Below are 25,627 nucleotides of genomic sequence, written 5' to 3'. Positions count from 1 at the left end.
AAGCTGAATATATCACAACAATTAAATGTAATCCTAAACCCCAATTACATATTTAATTGTAACAACAATTTGACCATACTTAACCCCAGCTAACTAAACGTGAATTGTCTTAGGCTTGAAGTTGCTTTAATAACAAAGCAAAATATAGGTATCCATGAACCTAAATAGAATTCTATTTGGAACTGAATTGGAATTGAAATTGAAACGTCAAAAGCTTTTTTCTGTGTGACACTTTTCTATTGTCCTAGTTTTTGTGTTTTATTTTTATTATTTTATTTTCTTTCTTCAGAACCTCATCGCATGCCAATCGTCAAATCGACTGTCATCTGTCAATGAATATCAAATCAATGGCCACCTTGTTCGACACTCCTGTTCATTAATTATTATTATCCATCCGCCACTGAAACCCCCTATTAGTATACATTTTTCATTTAAATCTCTACATGCATACGCACATGTCATGTTCACTACCAATGCATTGGTATACTTATACAATCACACAAACGCACCCACCCTCTGAAAATCATACAAAGTAAAAAACGAAATCAAAGCAAGACCAACAAAAAGAAAAACAAAAATATGTAAAAATTGAAAAAATAAAAGCCGGCAGCTCCTGAACCACTTTAATTTGTTGGCTTACTTGTCATGTTGAACTATCCTACAGTGGTATGTATACAAAACAAAAATGGCAAAAATTATTAAGGTTTTAAAGTTGATGACAATTAAAAATCTCCGGAGCAAGTTATAAAAGAATAATTAACTTAAACTTTTAGAGAGATTTTTATTATTAAAAAAAAAAAAATTAAAAAAAGGATTCCAAGATATTTCTCTCACTACTGTGATATTTTACTGAAAAATCGATTTTTAAGAACATAGTATATAGTTGAAATGACAACACCACTTTAACGTAACCCTAAAGAAAAAAGCTTGAAGGCCACAAACCAATTGATATTACCTCTTCAAGAAATAGCACTCTCGCGAATCTTGTCTTCTAAAATTTCGAATACTTTGTTGCTTTTGTGATGTGTATAACCTTCTTGTTAAAAAAAATCACATCAAAGAGTAGAAGGTTGAGGACGAAGAGGATTTTAGCATTCATTCGCCTCAAAGGTAAAAATAGGCTTCATCAAAGAATATGATTTTTCAATGAAAATCCTTATTATTTAATCAGGAAATATGCGACCGACTTGAGTTATTGAATTAACTGAATTTTGAAATCCCTTAAATGGTTAGTTTTTGTGCTAAATAGATTGTTAAATTGTCTGAATCTAAAGATCGTCTAATATAGACAAACCCTAGTCTATGCGAACGTTTTTCGTTGTGAAGACACTAAACACTAATGGTTCTAACAACTTGAATTCCTTTCACCATTTCCGGCCTAGAAATTTCTTTTAGCATTGGCTTGATTTTTAATTGTCAAATGTCAAACTATGACAGCCACAAAAGTGATAGCTGCCCAAATATTGAAATATCTTTAGGTCGGCGCTACAACGTGAGGTGTTTCTAAACTTCAATCAATAGATTTTGTCCGCTTACTAGAAAACTTTACCTTGTTTTCTCCAGTTTTGAATACCAAGTCAGCGTGTATCTGCCTCAATTTGGTCGATTCACCGGAGATGAGGTCTGTTTCTCTGTATCTTTTTCCTTCTTACTTGGCATTAATTACTTTACGTGCTGGAACTTCGATATTCATTCGCTCAACATGCTCTAGCTATTTTAACCGTATAACATACAGTTTTTTCGTAGAGGTAGTCGCAGTACGCATTAAACGGTTCCTGGTTGGGCTGTCTCCACCAGGTGTTATTTTAAATGAACCATCTGTGCAACACCTCCAAGGTGCATCGCGAAAGGGTCTTATTTCTCAATTGCTTACTTTTTCCAAAGAAACAATTTTTATGAAGAGTTATTCTACGCTGGATTTCAGCACTGGTAGATGATTTATTTGACCACCTGCAAATCTGACCAAGTCTGTGATGAGAATCTAATACTTTAATAACATACAGTGCATGTTGAAACTAATTTGAAAAGAACTTTGCACAGAATAAAATTCGTATATTAATACTATTTTGGATGTGATGATATTCAAAATCTTTTTTCTAAACTTGTTTAATCAAAAAAACTTCATAACACAAACTAGCGTCGTGGCATTTACTCTCAACGAAGCTCAACAGCCAGGTTCTTTACCCACATTCCAGAGCTAATTATTATTTGATGGTTTTTCTTTCTTCACGTCTTTTTTGATATCACGCCAAAGATGGGTTTAAGTCAGGTGATTGTGCTGGCCAACTGATTTCAATATCACTAACGCGTTGGTCGAAAACTTGTTTTGGGTCGTTGTCTTGTTGGTAGATCTATTTTATCGGCATTTCGTCTTCAGCAAAAGGCAATGTTATCTATATCTGAAATTTTAACATAAGAATCTGGATCCACGATAATACGGTGCATTGGCCAATGCATTGATACAATTATTTTTGAACCCCTGTATTTTACTGTGTGTAGTATATTTTGGATGATATTTAGTGTTGGGTGAAAGACGAATGTACTGCCAGAATTCAGTAAATTCAAAAAGAACACATTTGTTCAGTCTGTCCACAAACAAAATTACACTATTTCTCAATGTGCCCAGCCTTACTATTCCCTGGCAAACTTTAAACGAGCTTAGAGGTTTTTTTAAACATTTTATGTATGAGAACTCTAGTTCAAATGGTACAATGCTTTGCCTCTCTTTATTGTATACACATTTATTATTATATTATATTTTCCTCAAATTTAATAAATTGTTTACGTGTTTTCAAAAATAATAGTTTTAATTTTAATGCTCTATATTTTTTTCACTCTTACTGCAGTAGTCCCTAGATAATTTGAACTAATTGAAACAAGGCGTTTTCGGTTGTTAGAGAGATTCTTATTACTGGAACTTTGTTCAATTTTCATTGAATACGACACCAAATATTTTGTTAAATCAATTTCAACATTTATTGAATTCACAAAAAAATACATGTAATTGCAAGTACATTTCAATAAAACAAAAAAAAACTAAAAACAAATCATTAGAATCGGTTAAACTTGTAAATTTTGATTGCTGAACAGCTTGGCTTGAACTTTCTATTACCACTGCTCTTAGTTTCAGCAAACTGGAAATCGTTTCTGCGTCCAATTCATTTTGATCGGAGTACTCAAGCAGAGTATTTGTGCATTGTATTGCTTGGTACCTTGTTATTTTAGGAGCTGTAGTGACTTCGTCGGTTTCACTCTCCGAAATATCCGCAGTTGGTTCAGGTGCAGTTTCTTCTACCACTATAGGAGATCATGATCACTTTGTAGGTGCAAAGTGATCATTGAAATAATTTGAAAGACAAAGATTAAATGTAAATAAAGTGTTTACCTCCTTGACAAGATTGTCGTTTAACCAATTTTGAAAGATTTTACTGGTCATCTAAGCATTTTTGCAGGATCTATAAATCAGCGGACCCTTGAAACCGGAAAATGCTCTGGGACATTTGGACTTCCCGATAACTAAGGGAGTAAACTTATTATTCCAGTTGCGTTTGTGTAGGCCAAAAACGTTTTCCTTTCTTTGCTAGTTTTTCTTTTCGGTGCTGGTATGTTCAGTAGACAAAACGAATGCCTTACTAGGAAAAAGCTTCCAATATATGCCGGTTTCATCCGCACTATAAATTTGTTGTGGAGTAAGGGACATTTCTCGTATTGTTTTATGCAGTTTTTCCAAAAATGGATTACCTGAAGTTTAATTACATGACAACTTTTCGCCGCATACTTTTTATGTTCGAACACTATGCCTTTGCTTAAATTTGTGTACCCAACCTTGACTAGCTTTGAAATTCCGGGTTTATTTTAATCACAAATTAAACTAATTTGAAATCTGTTGAAACTGAAACGTGGTTTTCCCTCTTTTTGCCACTCGAATAATAGAATCCAATTTTATTCCCGTATTTGTTGAACTGGAAACAATTTATTTTCAGCTAATGTACAGCCAGGATGGCCAGCTTTTCAATAATATAAAATTTGACACTAATCTTTTATAGATAAAAACCGATGCGCTTTTTGTTTAGGTGCCATTGCCCCATGCAATTACAATTTAATTCTACAAGGGACAGTAAAATTAAACAGTCAGAGACCAAGTAAAACATAGTTCAACGAAGAATTATAACCCGGAACTGATCAACGAAAAGCAAACACACATAACTCTCCAGTATGCAGCTGCATTTAAATTTTTTTTTTTACTAATGTACAGGCACTCAAGGGGTTATTAGTACTCTTTATATGTTTATAAACACAGTCCGATCTAAGGAGATACCGATGCACATTGGTCTTAATGTTCTGAACATCAAAATGGGAGGGAGAAACAGAGTTGGCCAAAGCATTCCACATTCTCGATGTGCGATTTAAGAAAGAATCTCTATACTTGACAGTAGGTACACCCGAAATTGAGCTCAAGGGTAAACTGATGAGCATTCTTGGAAGTGCGAGTATTACAGCTGAATCGTTTAAGGGGTGAAATGCAACTGGCTAGTTCAACAGAACATTGTTTGTAAAAATATCGATAAAACAACGAAAGGCATGAAACATTGCGGCGGTGTTCTAGCGATGTAAATGTTTCGATTATAGTTCTATCGCCTATCATTTTTAATGCGATTTTTTATATTCTATCCAAGAGACTTAAACTTGTTTTAGGGGCACCTGCCCAGATAGGTGAAATATATTCAAGCTTTGGACGGACGAAGGCTTTGTAAATTACAGCCAGATCAGGAGGGGGTGAAACATTTCTTGCACCCTCGGAAAAATCCTAAGCACCTGGCAGCATTTTTGGCAATATCAAATATATGATCATTCCATAAAAGGTGATCTGTGATACACATACCGAGTAATTACCTATAATATATGTTCTATCTAGAATCACATTTGAACTTTTCAATAACAGACTTCCACTCGTGTTATGCCTTAGTGAAAATCTGCATGCAGATCCACCCCTGGTTAACTAGATATTACATATACAACATTTCTGAAAATGTGTCTAGACAAATAACAGTTAGCCGGTACCTTTAAATTGCATGCACGAATAAGAAAAAGATAAAAACTTTTATAAACGAAATTCACATTCTAGAGTCTCTGAAAAATTAAAAATTCACATTATAGAGATGAAAATGTAAATGTTTGCCGATTCACATTCTAGAGAAAATCGCATTATCGGTAATTTACATTATTGAGAAACTACTATATTATTATTTTGAACATCCATCATCAGTTGCTCTAAAAAAATGTATGCATTCTCCGTCAAAGCCTCTAACTGCACTCTTTGAACTCTCTCTTTCCCAAGGTGTGTCTCCTCATATATGGAAAGATTCAATTTTATTTCCCATTCATAAACAAGGCAATAAAACTGAAATTAACAATTATGGACCTATTGCTAAACTTTCATGCATTCCAGCATTGTCAGCCCTTCAGAATGGTAATGAAGTTGATGTTGTATACACTGATTACAGCAAAGCCTTTGACAAAATATCCCATAACATAATTTATCTCAAACTAAGAGCTCTAGGCTTTCTATCAATATTTATAAACTGGATAAGCTCCTATCTTGCGAATAGAACTTATAGAGTCCTTTTCCGTAACTCAGTCTCCAGTCCTATACATGCAACTTCTGGAGTCCCACAAGGTAGTCACGTTGGCCCCCTTCTCTTCGTCTTAACTATTAACGATGTCTGTCTTAAATTAAAAAACTCAGATATCCTAATGTTTGCGGATGATTAGAAAATGTTTAAGATTATCTCTACTCCATCTGATTCCTTACTTTTACAAAATGATCTTAATATCTTTTTTGTTTGATGCATGCATAATTTCCTAGAGTTAAATGTAGGTAAATGTAAAGAAATTACTTTTCGCGCAAATAAATCCCATCTCATAGAGTATACAATTCCTTAATGACGCAGTCAACGTAGTCGATTCTATTAGAGATCTTGGTATTATGTTTGACCAAATTATTAATAAAGCTAATAGATCTCTCGGTTTTATTAAGAGATCGTCAAAAGAATATTCCTACCCCTATGTAACTAAAGCGCTTTACATTTCCCAACTATGGTCTCCCTTTTATGAAAACCATTCACTCAGAATTGAAAATGTTCAAAGACGTTTCGTTCGATTTGCCTTACGTGGCCTCCTTGGGATGATACATCCAACTTGCCTCCTTATGCCGATCGACTAAAACTGATAGGTTTGCAGCCCTATATATTAGACGCAAAAACGCTGATATATTATTTGTTAATGGGCAATATAGATTCCCCGGCACTCCTGAATGATATTCTAACACCAACCCTCGAAATCTGCGATCTGTTTCCCTTTTCTATATCCCTCATTACCGCACTAATTACGTTCACTTTGAACCAATGTCCAGAACTCATCGTAACTGCAACGCTGCTATTATAGTTTTCGATTTCAACATTTCCAAATCCCATCTGAAAGATGCCCTTTACTTTTTTCCATTTTGAGTCCGAATTCCCCGTCTCTTGTAATTTTAAGTCAAATAAAATCAAAATTGTTAGTTCTTGTTCATTAAAGTGCTTTTATGTGGGACTTAGGGCCAACATGAAAATGTTGAAAACTGATAACAAGAACTGCAAAAAAAAGTGTCAAGCTAGCGTTAAGTTAAGTTATGATAGCTTGTATTAAGCTGAATAAATAAATAAATAAATTTGCAAGTAGCTTTTCTTAAATCACATAAGTTTACAGGACATGATTTAAAGAAATAGATAAAAAGTATTATTATTTGTTTTAAATAATAAATAATAGTTGAACAGTTCCTGAAACAGAGGAATCTCAGAAATAACATAACTGATTCTTTGTGTGGGATAAACAATTATGAAAAAATAATTTTTAAAAATATTCGTTCTCTTTAAAAATGTTTTGTTTTTAAAAACTGTTGCCGTTCCACTGTAAGAATGATATATTCTGGTGGAGCACTACAATACAATATGAGTTAAACAACGTACGAGAGAGGGGGACGGGGAGCAAAAAAAAGAAGTGTTTCAATGAAAGCTTTCATTATCTCTCTTCTTCTCCACATACCCATTCTGTTTACACTCTCAAAACTCAGCTGGTAAGGAGCTTAAAAAATATAATAAATAATGGATTCCATTCCGAACGCCAAGTCAGCGACGCGACGCCAAGGGAAACACAAGCGGCTATAATATTTTGTTCATGCCACCACACACCACACCACACCAGCCACCTTACGACGAGCGACGGGTTACAGCTTAGGGGTAATTTTTTGTGTGTGGTTGGGCTGAGGCTGCCTCACCAACGAATCATTAGAATTAGAAACACAATAATTACAAACGTATCACCAATAACGAAAATGAATGTCAAGCAAAATGTAGAAAAACACGTTGCTTCTCCATCGACAAAAAAAATAAAGAAAGAAAGAAGGAAGAAAAAAAACAACAACTTTAGCGACGTTGTTGTTGTATATTTTAGTGCTTTTTGTGTATCTTTTCGGTTTGCGTTTGCGTTCTCCCATATTCGCCGCATGTGCTTTGCTGCCTTATTTTTCTATTCAGTATTCCGTTCTATGCCATTCCACCAAAATTCGTACCGCTAGGGTAATTCAGACAATTCATTCGACAGCACTTCAGTTATTATCGTGCACTAGACTTGAGAGTATCTTTTCTTGAAAAAGCGTCAGACCGTATCGCATCGTACGCAACAGATACAAAATTCAAATTTCAAAAAAATAATAATCAAAAAAAAAAAACATCAAAAGTATACCAACAACAACAACAACCCTACTCTTTTATTTTTGTTTAGATATTTTTTTGTTTAAATTCAGTTTTTAATCTTTTGGTTGTTCGATTCTAATTTTCGGAAGTGTGTGTTTTTTCCTGGGATATGAAATAAAGATTATTTGGTTTTACTTCCTTAGTGATTTTAAAAATCTATAATTTAGTTGAAGCTGTCATGCTGTAGTCCTTAAAGGATATCCTTCTAAAAAAGGGGATTCATTTTTCACACACCTTTGTCGTTTTTTAATGTCGCGTGTTTAGAAGGAAGAAAACAAAAATACCTGCATCAATAATATTATGAGAAAAAGATACTAGGTTCCGACCCAACAACAACACCAATAAGTTGTAGTGAAAAAATATCCTCATCTTTATCAGTGTCGTTTTCGTTTTCGTCTTAGTCTTCGTCTTAGTCGTCGTCGTAGTTGTTGTCCTTTAGAAAACCAAAACCTTTGTATCTATCGATTGTTTGAAACGATCATAAAACAAAAATATTCTTTTGGTTTTTGTGAAAATAAGAAAAAAATAAATTAAGTGCTCTTGAAAAAAAAACGTAATTTAAGTGAAATAAAAATAAAGGAAAAAAATAAAAATATACAAAAGTATCTTTTTCATAGATATTTTTTAAAGTGACAACTCCTCAGTGTAAACCCAAATTTGAATTGGATTAGCCGCTGTCCTGAACAAAAGAAAAAGAAAAAGAAATTTAAAAATTAAAAACAAAAAGAAAATATATTATTATTAAAGTAAACACCGTTTATAAATGCATTACATAACATAAATTACACATCACTGTTGTTGTTTTTGTTATAACGCTAAACAAATCCAGCTGATTCACCGGTAAGTGTGAACAAAATTTTATAAACTTTAATGTATCTAATCTTTGTATCTAGATACTTACATACAAATATACCAATACCATTTCGAAGATACTACCTATATCGACAGCTTGAGAGAAATAATGTATCTAGATTCTAGGGTGTAAAAATAAAAGAAGAATATTGAAATATGGTTGGGGGAATGTCCTTGGCCACTTTGTTGCACTGTGTAAATAAAATGTAGACGCAGTGTCTTGCTAAGAATTATCTAAAATTTAAACAGAACAGAAAATGTGCCTTCTTCTTAAAACATAAAAGATTAGTTAGGTTTTTTGTTTTCTTATAAGATTTTTTTTTCTAATGAGCTTATTGATCTATTAGATACTTTGAATTGGTTAAGATACATGTTTGAATTAAGACTTGTGAAGGTAGAGTAGAATATTCTCGTTGTAGATATCTATTTATATTAAAGGGTTGTGTTGTGTTTCATCAATGTTTAAAATAATACAGTCTGATCACGTGTCATTTGAATTTTAAATAATGACAGCTGCTGTCAAGGGTGGTATACTACATTTTATCGATTTTTGTCCTATACACGAAATGCAAAAGGGTGATTCCCCAATTTTTAAACATTTTTTTCTTGTTTTTTTTTCACTTTAAAATTTCTTGCAATATGGACTTTTTTTGTGGTCAAGTAGTGTTGATAACTTTTTCCTTGACTCGGTGAGTGTAATCTTGAAGGGTTTGGCATAAAAATATACTTTGAAGTACCTTATTGCTGCTAAAATAAGTACCAATAGAGACGTATCAATAGGAACATGTTCACAAACCATTGTTGGCAGACTTATCAGTAAATTATAACACCAGTCAAAAACTCATAATTTGGCAATTCAAAATTAGAAATGTTGCACGAAGAAGAATTATTTCTTTAAAGGAATCTAGCAATAAAGAACAGAAGGATTTGGGACTATTTCTAACCCAAAGCAGACATTTCAAAAATTGGATTTTAATTGGACGGTTAAAAACAACTTCAGAATATGATTTGGATTTCAGAGTAGTTCGAAAAATATCTGGGATCTAAAAGTGAACACATTTTTTCGTTACTTACATCTTTTAAAAAATCCTGTGTACAACTAATGCAGGGGACCTACAGTTTTTATGCCGAAGCCAAACAACTTATTTTAGAAAGTATTATTCATGATAATCTTGGATATACCCAGTACTAAATTAGTCCTGTTATGTGCTTACCTATAAAAAGTCATAACAGAAATTTCACCAATTGCAGAAATGCTTCAAATTTATTGATACTTGAAAGGAATCACTTTGATAAGAAAATGGTTTTATTGTGTTATGATTTAAATTTTTTGATTATTGCAAACAAATTTAATTGATTTTTCAAGATTTTTTTAAATCGATATTTTATTTTTAAAGGAAAAAATAGATGTCAATATGTTGAGGCCATATATAAATATATCCATAGTATATTAGGATTTTACACAAATAACAAAAACAATATCCATGGTATGAATACTAGCGATAAAAGTTAGAGTAGAATCTTACTATGGATGGGTTTTTGACATTTATACGAGTCTCAAATGGATCTTATGTGATTTCGTTTTCAAATGTTGGTACGATTGATATTGCATTTGTATTTCGATGGCTGTGTTCGTTGAGTAGTTGTGCATTTGAAATTATGTATGTGTTTTCCATTGAGGAAACAATCAATCTGTTACTGTTTAGTTTTGTTTAGGAAAATGGACTTACTGGGCTTATTTTGGGAGAGAAAACATAGAAAAGATAATAAAGTTTTTCTATGTTTCCACTACAAGTTTATCTCAGTCTTTAAAACACAATTTTTTTGGTGTTTCCACCGCACAAGATGATTTAGAAATGATTAAGTTTGACAGCACTAAAATGCAAGTATTGTTCGATTTTTCTTATAAATTACAAGTGAGATAGTTTAATTCGTGTTAAACAATGAAGAACTGAATAGTTGAGCACCATCTAAGAATATGCTACCTACTCCATGTGCATTTTTTTTTAATTTGGTTAAAAAACTATATTTTTTTATGCACAAATAAACAGACCATAATGCATTATCTGCAAAACCAACTCCTCCACACACTTTTTCCAGATGTTTTTTTATCATTTCTTCTTCAAAATTGTCCATATTATTAGTTTTAGTTAGTTTGCTTTGCTAAGTTATCGATATTTGATGGTGTTTCTCTTTGATTAACTAACCCCCTATTTCACAGTAGAAGTTTAAACTTCGGTTTTGGTTTAAACTTCAGTTCAAGAATGTATTCGGTTCCACACTTGTTGATTTATCCTATTTTCAATAAATATTAATAAAAAGTCGAGTTCGGAAAGTTATATTGAAGATATTAGTGATGAGAAAAACTTAATTTTAGTTGCGAATGTGAGAAGAGAAAAACGCATTCAATTCAGAAGAAATCATTTCAATTATTGGGACGATATAGAATTCTTCGAAAGATTTCGAATGTCAAAGAATTCAGCCTTCATTGTTTTGGAGCAAATCCGATCCCAAAACACAAAATGTTTGTTTAAAAACTTATTTATTGGTTTTAAAATGTCACTGTCATAAACTGATGGTAGTCCTTGGGCCTGGTCACCAAGAAGGTCCAGAATCGTCTTGTCTAACTCATCTGTATTTATTTTCTGAGGACCCCCACCAGTTTGGTAAAGCTTTCGCTTTGCGGAAGCAAAATTTTGTTTTGTCCTTTTTTTAAATTTTCATATTTTGTCTTCAACACATCCGATGATCAGTAATGGGAGCCACTCTTTGAATTAAATTCGTTTCAATGGACTCCCATGCCGCTGTTTTTTCTGTCCAATGTACTCGATCAGTTTTTTTTTGTTTTCAATGATGTGTTTGTTTTTCATAATCAAATCCATCAGCAAATCTATATCTGCTGATGAAAAATTGTTGCTTCTTTTTTTGTTGCTATTAATTTTCACAATGTTTTCCATTTTTATTTTTATTTTGTCGTTTAAGCTCACAGAAATCACAACTCACAACGGTACTTTGAAACAATACAAATTTTCCCCGATAGTCAACAAAACACAAAATATCTGTTGCTGTTTCACGTGTTCCTCGCTTCAGAGAGAGAAAGAAAAAACGATGACCACCTACGTATTGCTTACATTACGTACACATGACTTACAATGCTACCAAACTCTTTTTATAAAATTTAATTAAACTACGTTCAATTGAACTGAAGTTCAGAGCACACTGTGAAACTAGAGGAGTTAAACTTCAAATTTAAACTTAAGTTCAGGTTCTCCTGATCTTAAGTTTAAACTTCCACTGTGAAATTGGGCTTAAGAATACTGATCGATCGGAAATCTGATCCGGAAACATTTTTGAATAGATATTTGACGGTGTTTCTCTTTGATTAGAAATGAAAATTATATACTGATCGATCGGAAATCACACAAAGAATTTTTTTTGAGAAAAAAAACATTAATTACGCATTAATTTTTCTCTAAAAATTTATTTTTCTATTTTCCGGACGGAAATTCAATTTCCTAAACAGCTGATACTTTTGTGTTCAAAAGTGAAACGAATCGTTCCATTGATTTGTGTTCTAATTTCACATAATTCCAATGACAGATTTCTGTCAGTAAAAATTTTTCGATGGTATTCAATCAGTAATTTTTTTCAATGACAGACATTTTTAATGAAAGCTGTAAACGACCTGCCAAAAAAATTCCAATGTTTCTTTTCAATGATGAAAACCAATGATAGCTATAACTGGCACCTTAATGTGTGAAAGATTCTAGAAAGCTTGATTTTTAGTTGGAATTCGATTTTTTTTTTTGTAAGATTGCAGATTATTTGTTAATGCAACTACCACTTTAATTCCAGTGTTATAAAAATAATGTTAAAGATGTTAAAGAACAAACTTACAAAATAATAAATAAATTTAAGAATTCGATTAATTTTTTGGTCTTACACCACTTTATATATTATATGAACAGTAATGTCAGATCGTTCTAAAATATTAAAATTATTTTCTCCAAGAAGTGTTTCTATAAATGAACTGATAGAAATAATTATCACTATGTAAGACCTACACTCTGTTCACATCCTTGCACATCATAAGCTCTACGAGCTATGAATGCGAATCAATCTTTCACTATGTAGATATTTGCTTGTTCATTTTGACATTTAAACATATATTTATTATTGAATGGTGAAAGACGAATTAAAAAAAAAACTGTGTTGATTAAGGTCCGGGTATTAATGATGGCACGTCGAAAGTCGTTAACTGAATCATCGCTACATGTTCTGAAATAGCTTAGGTATATACAAATTATTACAAATTGAATAAGAATTAGTATTAAGAAATTTGAGAATTTGTATTGTTCATCAAAACGCATCGGAAGCTTAAATCATTCTTCCAAGAATATTTAAACCTAATAGAGTCTTGACTTTTTCGCTAATTAATTTTCCACAATTTATCTCCTTTTGTAGAGTATGAATATGATTTCTATAAAAGTTCGTTTAAGATTAATAACTACACAAAAATTGAAAAAAAAAGATCCTAGGCTTTCTCGGTAGTTATGAGTATTGCATATTTTTGGAATATAATGATGGCCATATTATTTGTAATTTAACAATTCGAATAGACCACTTCTAATTAAATTTTTAGCTCATTCTTTATTAGTGGAGAAATCGAACCTGAGTCAAGTCCCGAAACAGGTTATTTCTATTGATTTGTGACTTAATTTATAGTTTAAGCAGTAAACTTGTCAGATCCTACTGTTTTGAAATTCAGTAGAGATTGCATCGATTTTAATTTGTTCATAGACAATTTCTTGACAAGTTTCTTATCTCTTAACCTCGATTGAGTTATTATCTTCTTTCTTCTTCAAGCTTCAAAGTGTTAAGAGTCAGTTTCGGTAAGAACCTTAACTTATAAAACCTTCTTATTGGAGTGTATAGGTTTTGAGGAATCGGTTTGGCAAGATTTTTACTTTTTCAACTTAAACTGATTGTTGATTTATTGTTTTGTGTGTTTAAATAACATTTTCAGTATCCTGTAGCTCTAAGAAAATAAACTTGGTTCTTTTACCTCTGGCAAAAAAACATGGAAAAACCTGCGTGAACTCGGTATTGACAAACAATCTAAAAAGCCTGTTGGTGACGTCGACTTCGATGCACTCAACAAAAAGTTTACGTCCATGCCCTTAAACGTTGCTTCACCCGTTCATTCCCTTACTGAGGAGGAACCAACTGCTTTCAACAGTTCTCTGAGTTTGATAAGAATACAAGAGGAAGAAATTGGAGAGGCAATAATATCGATTAAAACAAATGCTACTGGCCTGGACCAAATGGACCCTAAGTTCTTGAGACTACTGCTTCCATATATACTGCGCTATATAATCTACATATTTAACATCATATTGACTACTTCTTAGTTTCCTGACTGGAAGAAGGCTAAGATTATTCCCATACCCATAAAGCAAACAGGTACTGCTACAGAATTTCGGCCAATTGCTATTCTTACGTTTCTTTCGAAGGTGTTTGAAAAAAACTATTATAGGGCTGCTCCAAAAATATCTTACAATCAACAACCTGGTAAGTACCTGTCAGTCAGGTTTTTGACTTAAGCGCGACTGCAAATCCGCCTTACTTTTTCTAACTGATAAAATAAGAATGCCAATGGACAGTGATCATGTTACATTGCTAACACTGTTATATTATTCAAAGGCTTTTCATACTGTTAACCACTCAATTCTTTGTAGAAAGCTGCGAATCAACTTTGGGTTTTCCTTAGAGTCCTGTAAGCTTGTTCTTTCGTATCTCACCGGAAGGTAACAATGCGTGGTGGCAAATGGATACTCGACCACATTTCTCAATGTTTTGAATGGAGTGCCACAGGAATCTATCCTTAGACCAATTCTCTTCTCACTTTTCATAAATGAGTACCACAAGTTGCTAAACATTGTATAATTAATTCATCTTTATGCTGGTAATGTGCAGCTCTTGATAAGTCGACCTTTTGGGGTTAAAAATGATGCCGTAGCTTTAATGTATGAGGATCTGCTCCGCAATTCGCAGTAGTCAAAAAAGAACAATCTTCGCCTTAACTCATAACCTTGTAAGAGATTTTTGAAATAAATAAAATACAAATTACAAAAAGACGTTATTAATTAAAGGTTTTGGTTCAAATATACGTTGAGCATAAAGTTTCTAAAATGGTTAAGTCTTCAATGAAAAATGAATTTACATTAATTATGCCTATTTACTTTTTTGTAATTGTAAAAATGTTAAGCAAATACAAAACAAAAACGTATATTTTCAATACCAACCGCCATCTGTTGAATAGCAAATATAAATACATTATTTAGTTTTAATACAAACAGAAAAATTAGATATATTGTAAACGTGAATTAAAATCGACACAATAGTCGAAAAAAATACCTATACTAATAATAATATCTTTTATAAATATTTACCTGCACTTACACTTAAAACATAAAAACGCCTTAATGGAATATTATTTTTAATTATGTGTATAAGCCACGACTTAAATAGGGATTTTTATGTGACTCGACGTAGACGTGTTGTAATAAAAAAGTATGTAACTTGATAGCAGCTTGTGTGAAACTCACGTTTGTTTTAACATCCAATAGTTTAAGTTCATGGGGCGTATGAGTACGTTTATTTTTTGTTTTATAAACATCGATTTTAACATTTTGATTTAAATTTAGCGAAACTCAAATCTCGTGGGTAAAATTTACAAATTTGTAAAGTAATTTTAAGTAATTCGAAAAATACACTGTATTGTTTTAAGCTAAATTAGTTTTTCAGAACTCTTCTTGAAATACACTTAAAAGTAATAAAAATTCGTCTTCCAGACCCCCTGTCCAAAGAAACAATAAACAACATCTGTGTAAACATAAAACCAACCCCAGTACATTTTATAACAAGAACTTCTTCATCTGAATTTTCTTCCTTCTATCCTAAGAGTACGTACATATCGTGCAATAAATTTCATTATATTCTGTGTTGACATTATGCAGTGCGGAATATTATGGTACAATCGCATGGGTATTTTCATAACTTTTTCGTGGGTGCTTAAATTACTTTTAAACATTCCTTGTCAGTAAGTCCATCAGACATTTTCTCAATTATGGTTTAGTTTTTTTTTTGTCTTTATTTTGGGAACGCTTCAAAAATTTTTGTTTGTTAAATGATCCTTAATACTTTTATTTAAATGGAAAATAAATTCACATAACCAAGAGAGAGATGATGGTTAAGAGAAGAGCATTTGTTTTATAGATTCATATTTATCCAAATGTTCCAGGAGTGGACTTGTAGTTTGGGTTTACATTTTCGCGTAAGGATATGATTTGGGTTGAAGTTAATTTTTGTAACATTTTGGTACTAACATAATCACACCAATTGTTTGATTTTTTAAGAGCTTGAGAACTTTTTAAAAAAAAAAACGCATAAAATTTGCAAAATCTCATCGATTCTTTATTTGAAACGTTAGATTGGTCCATGACATTTACTTTTTGAAGATTCGGCCGGAATAGCCCGAATTTCTTCGGAAATGTTGTCTTCCAAAGCTGGAATAGTTGCTGGCTTATTTGTGTAGACTTTAGACTTGACGTAGCCCCACAAAAAATAGTCTAAAGGCTTCAAATCGCATGATCTTGGTGGCCAACTTACCGGTCCATTCCTTGAGATGAATTGTTCTCCGAAGTTTTCCCTCAAAATGGCCATAGAATCGCGATCTGTGTGGCATGTAGCGCCATCTTATTGAAACCACATGTCAACCAAGTTCAGTTCTTCCATTTTTGGCAACAAAAAGTTTGTTAGCATTGAACGATAGCGATCGCCATTCACCGTAACGTTGCGTCCAACAGCATCTTTGAAAAAATACGGTCCAATGATTCCACCAGCGTACAAACCACACCAAACAGTGCATTTTTCGGGATGCATGGGCAGTTCTTGAACGGCTTCTGGTTGCTCTTCACTCCAAATGCGGCAATTTTGCTTATTTACTTAGCCATTCAACCAGAAATGAGCCTCATCGCTGAACAAAATTTGTCGATAAAAAAGCGGATTTTCTGCCAACTTTTCTAGGGCCCATTCACTGAAAATTCGACGTTGTGGCAGATCGTTTGGCTTCAGTTCTTGCACGAGCTGTATTTTATACGGTTTTACACCAAGATCTTTGCGTAAAACCTTGCATGTGGTCGAATAACACAAACCCAATTGCTGCGAACGGCGACGAATCGACATTTCACGGTCTTCAGCAACACTCTCAGAAACAGACGCAATATTCTCTTCTGTACGCACTGTACGCATTCGTGTGGTTGGTTTAATGTCCAATAAAGTAAACTGAGTGCGAAACTTGGTCACAATCGCATTAATTGTTTGCTCACTTGGTCGATTATGTAGACCATAAATCGGACGTAAAGCGCGAAACACATTTCGAACCGAACACTGATTTTGGTAATAAAATTCAATAATTTACAAGCGTTGCTCGTTAGTAAGTCTATTCATGATGAAATGTCAAAGCATACTGAGCATCTTTCTCTTTGACACCATGTCTGAAATCCCGCGTGATCTGTCAAATACTAATGCACGAAAATCCTAACCTCAAAAAAATCACCCTTTACATTTATTTTGAGATCTCTTTCACAGTGGAACATTGAATGTGAAATTATGTCTCTTCCGAGGAAATAATTCTCTGCAAAACTTATCATGTTCTTTTTACCAGTTCGTCAGATTCCTCGATGTTTTCCAGAAGCCTTTCTCTTTGACAGGTCTATGGTCTGTTAGAAACCAACGAAGCACAACTAAATGGAAAACTTTTGGAAGCATTTTTAAAACCCAGACATAACCATTCTCTTATATTAAATCAATTTGAAGAATGGTCGATTTAAAAATTGAATTAGTTACAATTCCAAGACAATTTTCTAAAAAAGTTTTTCAAAATACACTTAATCTTAAATACCTACGATGATTTTGCATGGACAGGACATTTTATTTTTCTACCCGATAGAAAAGAAGACACTCGGTAGAATCGGTATTGATTAGTGTGGGAAAATTCATAGTTCTTATACTTTAAGACTATCTGCCTATGGGGCTTCGTTCTTCTTAATTTTCGAACATGGTTCGTACATTTAAGACGGGTCTTCATTTTCGATCGTGTTTTCGTGCGTTGGACTGTCATGCAAAAGGTCTTGAGTTCGATCCCTGCTTATGCCAACTGAAGTTTTTGTCACGGGTACTGACTCTTGCGAGGAATTGAAAAATTCTCAAAGAGTGATTCTTGTCATGAAAAAGTGCTTTCTCAAATTAGCCGTTCGTATTAAACTGTAGGTCCCTTATTCCATCCCTGATAACAGCACTCGCATACACGAATGGTAAAAAGTTGTAAGTCACTAGTCCCAAGGACTTTTAGTTTTGACATTTTTTATAGTTCAGCATTTGTACAAATAGAAAAAATACTGAACAGGCCCTTAGGTTTCGATTTGGGCTAAACTTTCTCATATAACATTTGTTTGTTGTCAATAGATACGTAGGTCAGAGTTCTTGCCCTATTAAACAGTACATTCTCCTGTACTTCAAGTTTTCCGCTTCTCTTTTCTTATTAATGCATTCTTTCCATTTAAGCTTTACATCCAAAGTGATTGCTAAGTATTTGGCAGTATTGGAGATGCTTATAGGAATTTTTGTTTGAACAATTTTCAAGCTTCGATTTTGTTTTTACTCCATTTTTGCTTCTAAACGCTTACTTTATCGACTGCCTTTTGCAAATTGTGTCTAGCCTTGCAAAGTATCTATCTGGCACCAATATTGAAGTATCATCAGCAAGGGTGACCAAGATAGCGTTGATATCCAATGGAATGTCCCTTGTATATAAAAGAAACAAGGTTGGTCCTATGACACTTCCTTGCGGCACACCGGATTCTATTTTCTTTAGTTCTAAGTAATTTTGGGCGTACCATACTCTAATAAGTCTGTTTGTAACATAAAATGTCAGTATTTCGTAATACTGTCTATAAAAAGCCCCAATAGTTTGTACTCAAGTTCCAAGTGTGAAACCTTGCCAAAGGCTCGTCATCTAAGAATATAGCTGAGCATAATTAATTTTCTTTTTTCTTCTATTATTTTGCTGAAGCTTTACACTTTCAGTTTTTCGAAACCTTGATAGGTAAAAGTGATATTAGTCTGTTGGTGACCTACCTAGGTATAACATCTTCCTAAACAAAGTGTAAAAAGTATTTTAGAGCCCTCTACAATTTGCGCCCCTTTTGTAATCATTAGTTCTTGTCAAAAAAACCAAATGTCTGTAAATGTAAAAATATCACATCTCAAGGAAAATACCCGCTTTCCTCATTTAATAATTGACTTTTGACTTATCTCCCCCTAAAAAAAAAAAACAATTCATAAATTATATATATTCGATTTAGTATAAGTCCAATGCTGCTGTATCTATGCTGCTGGTTGTTCTTCCGTACTCTGCGTTACGTTAAATCAACCTCGTTCTTTTATTTTAATTAATGTACAATAACCTTCTATACATGCTGTGCAGTGCAGTGAATATACACTGCACTTTGGAATCAAATGTATGGTAAACCCTTGTTGGACAAAAATGGGGTGGATTCGGATATCCATCCATCTCAACACCATCCATTGTACATAATACGATACGATGTTTGTATATCCGTATAATGGTTTCTGTTATAAGAATTTAAAGAGAGATACAATCGGTTTCGTATTCGGTGAAGTTAAAGTACTTTATTTTGACAGCTATACCATGCTGCATATATGCATGTTGGAAAATCAATGCGCGCCCACGGAAAGCCGCCGAATCTTATAGAGTACAGTCAAGCCATAGCCAAACCACCACCACCACCAATACCACATTATATTTCGATGTAAAATGTTTGTATCCATTATTTTTGTTTTGTTTTTAGAAACGAACCGAATAGTTTTGAAGATGCCCGCCATCATCCGTCAGCCGAAAATGTCCGTTCGTCAATTCCCTACTCTTCGCGCGTCACGTTCGGTCGGTCGTATCTCGTCTGCTGGACGAGTATTCCGCTTACATTTGCTTTTAATGTTATTCTTCAGCGAGCCAGAAGCAGCAGCACCGTGAGAAACTTAAGTTAGGCGGTGTCAGTGCGGCCGGCACGGCTCGGCGGAACGCAGCATGGTACCGTACCTACATAGGTTGCGGCATCATCCATCCCGTCGGCTTTGTTGGCGGCATGTGTGAGATGCTTCACCTCCCGAGCACACAGCAAACGTTAGTTTAAATTCTTAGAGATTAAAAATAATTCTTAAAAAAAAAAATAGGACACGCGGCCTCCTCCATACAAAACACAAAAACATTCAATGGAAAAACAAAAACACCTGTTTCATGATTATTATATTTTTCGTTGGAAAACAAAAATATGCATAGGCAAAATACAATATAAATCTAGAAGTTAAATGGAGAAGATAAAAGGAAGCATTTATGTATCTGCCTACGATCTCGCATTTTAAAAAATTCTTAGGTTTTTATTTATAAGACAAATATTGAGAAACTTTTTGAAATATGGTCGCAGAAAGTCTTTTAGAAACTGATATCAATTTAAGCTTTTGTTGAATAAAAACCGGAAGGCGTTTAAATGACCGACGCACAATTGTTCGACTGCAAAAAATAACGTAGTTTTTACTTTTAAAATGTCAGAAGATTGTAACAAAACCCTTAGCTAATATGTAAAATAAAACTAAACTAAGTTCATTAGGAGTGTTTTTTTGGAAAAGCCATCCGCAGTACAGTAGAAACTTATATGCATAACAAATACAACATCCACATCACTTCAGATAAAAGATAAAGTGAAATATTGCAGTGGAAAGGATTATACAAAATTAAATCCAGAATTTTGAGTTCTTTCAAGAAAGGAACAAAAAGAAATTTCAAAGAAATATTCCATTCAAAAATCAACTATTTGTAGAATCATCAAAAGTGGAAGGGTGCTATGCCTTCATAGAGGAGAAAGACCTCGAAGCACCACAGCAAAAGATGATTGAAAAATAACAAATTGCTTCCGAAGAAAACCCACGGAATCATCCAAGGAAGCAAAAATTAAACTTAGGTTACCAAGTGAACCATCAATTATCAGACGCCGCTTACTGCATTCCGTATTGCGTTGTTTTTAAATAGTAAAAGAGCCATTTTTTTAAAAAAAAATTGTGAAAGCTCGTTTGGCTTTTCCAAAAACTCATCTCAACTGGAGTCCCCAGAGATGGGAAATGGTCTTTTGATTTCTGACGAATCAAAGTTAAATATGCACGGATTGGGAGGAAAACAACATGTCAGAAGGCCAAAATACACTAAAGGGACGGTCAAACATGAAGATGATTCAATTTTAGTCTTGGGCTGCTTCTTTGGCCAAGGAATCGGACCAATTCGACAAGTGGAGGGCATAATGAAGACTGAAGGCTATGTAGACATCCTTTGTAACAACATTCTGCCTTATGCCCATTAGGAAATGGACGTTCCAATAAGACAATTATCCCAAACACAAGTCGAAGTTGGCCACAAAGTGGATTGCAGAAAAAAGATTGAGGTTTTACCATGGCCAGCCCAATCTCCAGACCTAAACCCAATGGAGAATCTGTGGGAAATTGTGAAGTGAAGTATTGGGAGCACCATTTTTAAGCACTAGAGTGACCTATTCGCTGGATTTCAGAGGCAGTGGAATGACATTCGAAAAACGGTTATTAATAACCTTATAGCTCAATGCCCAGGAGATATACAGCTTTTATAAAAAATAAAGGGTAGGCATATTAACATTTCCCTGCCTTAAAGTAAGAAAATTGTTTGAAATTGACTTGTAAGATCTAAGTTGCAAATGTTTTGCTCAGCAATTTTAGTGAATAGTGTTCATTTTTTCCAACAATAATAACGTAATATCAAAAAAGTTTAGAAAACTAAAGAAAGGATTTTGCTGTGTGATTTTCTAAACAGTTTTATTTTTAAAGAAAAATGTTGGAGGTTCTAGTTGCAAATGTTTTGCACAATACTGTATATTGAATACCAAAAAAACACGGCTCTTAGAGGCCAATTTTAGCTATCATTTGTTTTAATCATGTAAAAACCAATCATTCAAATTCTTTTGAGGTCGTTTATAGCCATCATTAAAAATTTATCTCATTAGATATACTTTTCCTCAATGGAATCAAGTTTTTCTAATTAGAATCAAGCATTTCAGCTAAGAGTTGATTATTGAAAGTAGAACTGACAGGTGAAAATACAAATAATGCTTTCAGTGGAACGATTACGTTCCGAAATGTAAAATCACAATCACCCATTCCTTGAACCCATTTAATCATTGAAAAACTAAAAATGAACTAAAAGTTCTGGGTCAAATAATGCATTTTATTTAAGGAGAAAAAATCTTCAAATTATTAGAATAATTTCGACACTAAACATTACAAATTTGACTTCCTTAAATCTTGACACAAAAATTTCAATATTGAAAACCAAACTGAGTTTTTATTCTTTTATTTTCGTTTATATCAATTTACTGAATTTGCCACTGAATGTTTTTGATCTTCGTACTTATTTGCAAAACCGAACATATTTCAATTCTACGAGCATATCTGTCTGGTTCTCGAGATATGAGGATGAAAAAAAGGTATCTCAAATGTACACAAAAATCGATGGATTGATATTCGAGGCATTAAATGTTTTGAACTGTCAATATTAATCAATGCGACCATCGACACCATTTATACAAAATTGAATTTCCAAAGAACCATGATTAGGGATCAGAAATTAACAAAGATCAATTTTTTTAAACTCTTTTTACAAATCAAAATGTAATGAAAATGGGTTTGTTTCCAAATCATCTAGAATTTAGGAGGAAATCCATTATGAAATTTCTCTTCGAGCATTTTGTTTTCTACAAAATCATCGATTTATTGATTTAACACCACAACTTTTAAACATTAGATAAATAATTCTATCGTCTGTCTTTTAATTAAATTAATTAATATTAACGACGCACAAAATTCAGAATTTTATAATTTCTTTAAAGAACCATCAACCGACTCTAATATTAAGAAAAAAAGAACATCGTTTTAATAATTATAAGCTTTGTTTTTTATATTTAAATTAAATTCCTCTCTACAAATCAAGATTAATTTAAATTAAAAAAAAACTACAAACAAAACAACAAATTCACGTGCCACTAATTTGACAACCTAAGGGTACCTAACCTACCTAAGCTTACATCTGTATATTAATGAATATATTTTTATTTTTGTACCACATTAAGTTGATAAATTATGCTGCTGAATTAAGGAAATAACTCTACATAATTCTTTATAGTTATAAATTTAATATTTATAACCATAACTAAGTATGTACCCGTATACCTGAACCTGGTGCTGGTTTCTCTTCTCAAACCTATAAGTTGTAGGTTTTGTACATTGAAAAAGTTATAATAATTTCATTCTATGGTATGAGAATTCGCACGAAAGAAATACATAAACAACACTCTTAGATACATTTCCGCCAAATCAACAATATAACAATCTAACAACAAGCAGTTACGCCTGTTTTACCTTGAATGTCCTCCATAACAATAATATAATAATCAGTATGCCAACACAAAATAATAAATTACTTTATTTTTTCTTTTTGAATTTTCGGGAATTTGATTAATTTTGTTTTACCAAAAATACAAAATTTAAATACAAACAAAAAATAACTTCCCACTGTGAATTTTATGTTAAACAATAGAAAATTTATAATTTTATTTTTGGGGTTATCAAAAAAGGGTTAAGCTCTATATGCACTGAAATTTCTTATACATAATTTTTGTTTTTAACAAAATTGGATTTTAATAAGTTGTCAAGATCAACAATTCTGATAAATTGACCTCCTACTCTCCTACGCTAACGCTGCTGTGCTCTGCTGCTGCTGTTGGGTGCCATTCATTGTTTAGCTTCAAAAATTTTCTATTTCTATTGTTTGTGGTGGTTTTAAATTTTCGTAACTTATTCCCACGTCACGACGAAAACCCTCCTATATTATAGGCTTCAGGTTGTACCTTTTTATTTTGATACAAAATTAACACAAACAACCACCGGAAGTTTGGGAAAGTCTGAAAAAAAAAACAAAAACACAAACAACAAAAATAAAACAAAACAACAAAACAACAAAAGACAAGACCATCGGTGGTCTGTCGGTCACATTACCGTCGGTCTGTCGGTACGGTAGGCCGTGCGCAGTTAGTCGCTAAGAAAGTGTGATCATAAAGCGGGGGGTCTTAGACTTAATCTTTGTGTTTTATACAAAAAAAGTGGCAGCAAACGTGTTTTTAGTGAGAAAATTAGATGCACCCATGTGATTAAAAAGTATTCATTCATTCATTTAATTTTAAAATTTAAATAAATTTAGGTTTTTTTTAAGGGCCTTGTAGTATAGGTCTTGACGCTATGGGCAGCTTAAATGGCGTTTTATTATTATGTTCTTGGAAACATCGGTTAGATACTAGGCTTAGACTTCAGATGTTACTTTATAGGCTTAGGGTTATACCTAGTTGTTTTTTTTATTATGATTGAGGTCTTAATAGAATTTTAATTGGATTTATAATGAAACTACAAAATGACAGCGTATTTATTATATTTTGTTCTATGTATGTGTGTTTATATAGTTTTGTTTTTATTAATTAATAAAAAATAAAACCTTCAAATTCAAGAGATTATGATAATCATTCTAAAATTTTGAATTTATAAATTAAGATAAATATTATTGTAAATTGAGCTTTTTGAGAGATAAATTTACTCTTTTCTTTAAGTCAAGCTTATTCATGGCGCCAATTCAGGAAGCTAGCGAATTTTATTTCGTTTTAATCCGACTTAAAACGTTGGTGCAGAGATTTTAAACGATTTAGTAAAATGTTAAAGTTTGCTAATTTTATCTGATGCTATCTTTTAATAACTGCTTAATCCATTTGACTTCCGAATTTCTGATATTTCAAATTAATAAGCCTGTTTCTCAGAATCGGGTTTGTTTGTTATGTTCTTCTTTTACGAACTGTCATTTTTAGATCTGTTCGGATACACTCTGTCTAATAGGGCGGCTTTCCGTGGGTAAAAGAAATCATTTTATTCTTGATCTGGAACTTTAAAAACACACATTTCCCTGTTTTTGCATTCCATGGGGCAAAATAAATTGATTTATTTTTAATTAAGATCAATTTTTTAAAGAAATCCGAATTTACCCATATGGAAAATCCCATAACAAAAGGGAATTCTTATATAAGGTTGTCAATAGAAAATTTCTTGATACTAAAATACTAAGGCCTTAATAAAATATTGGAAAAATATTTCTAAGCTTTGAAAGTTCCTTCTTCTGTAATCTCTCCGAAAGTTTTTCCAAAAGTTTAACATCCTTGTGAATCATAAAATTCATGTAAAAACTTTTAAATAAATCTCATACCGACTTTAATTTTTTCCTTAAAAGTCAATGTTGCCAAGAACAAAAAATAAGCAAAATTCATTTCATTCAAATCTTGAAGTGAAAGAACTTTATTCATTGCGGAGTTTATAGCCTTTAGCTATAGCTTTTTAAAAAACAAAACATTATGCATGTTGTATATTATGAAAAGACTTCTTTATCTTTATAGCAACAGGAGTTAGAATACCTACATTCAAAAATAAAGGCATCAAATATATATCTACACCAAAGACTTTGAAACTTGAATCCTTGCTATATATCTATATGAGCAGCTTGTGAAGTTTGAAGAATTTCAAATGACTTAAATTTAAAATTTAACCACGATATGAATAATAAAGAATTTGATGTTTATCTATGTGTAAAATATTTGCAAGAAGGTAAATCTCATGAATAGTAAATTTAGTTAAATTGAAATGCATGCAAAAATTATGAAAAGAAATAAATCATATCTTACATACAAAATATTGTTTATTTAAAAAAGTTGTGTGTTTGTTTTTCTTAAGGG

The 25,627-nt window shown here is 32.6% G+C and overlaps 1 protein-coding gene across 1 annotated transcript in view; it reads left to right on the top strand.

Annotated features, from left to right (window-relative positions):
* The first annotated feature begins 7,436 nt into the window (after positions 1–7,436).
* LOC129942896 (activating transcription factor 3) overlaps positions 7,437–25,627 on the top strand; it is a 105,276-nt gene continuing 87,085 nt past the window's right edge. The window contains exon 1 of the mRNA XM_056052017.1: positions 7,437–8,633. The gene's annotated coding sequence lies outside the window, so the exon portion shown is untranslated. The remainder of the gene's footprint in view (positions 8,634–25,627) is intronic.

This window comes from Eupeodes corollae, chromosome 1, assembly GCF_945859685.1.
Source record: "Eupeodes corollae chromosome 1, idEupCoro1.1, whole genome shotgun sequence".
Taxonomy (NCBI): Eukaryota; Metazoa; Arthropoda; class Insecta; order Diptera; family Syrphidae; genus Eupeodes; species Eupeodes corollae.
The sequence above is the reverse complement of the archived record's forward strand: the minus strand, read 5'-3'. Positions and strand labels throughout refer to the sequence as shown.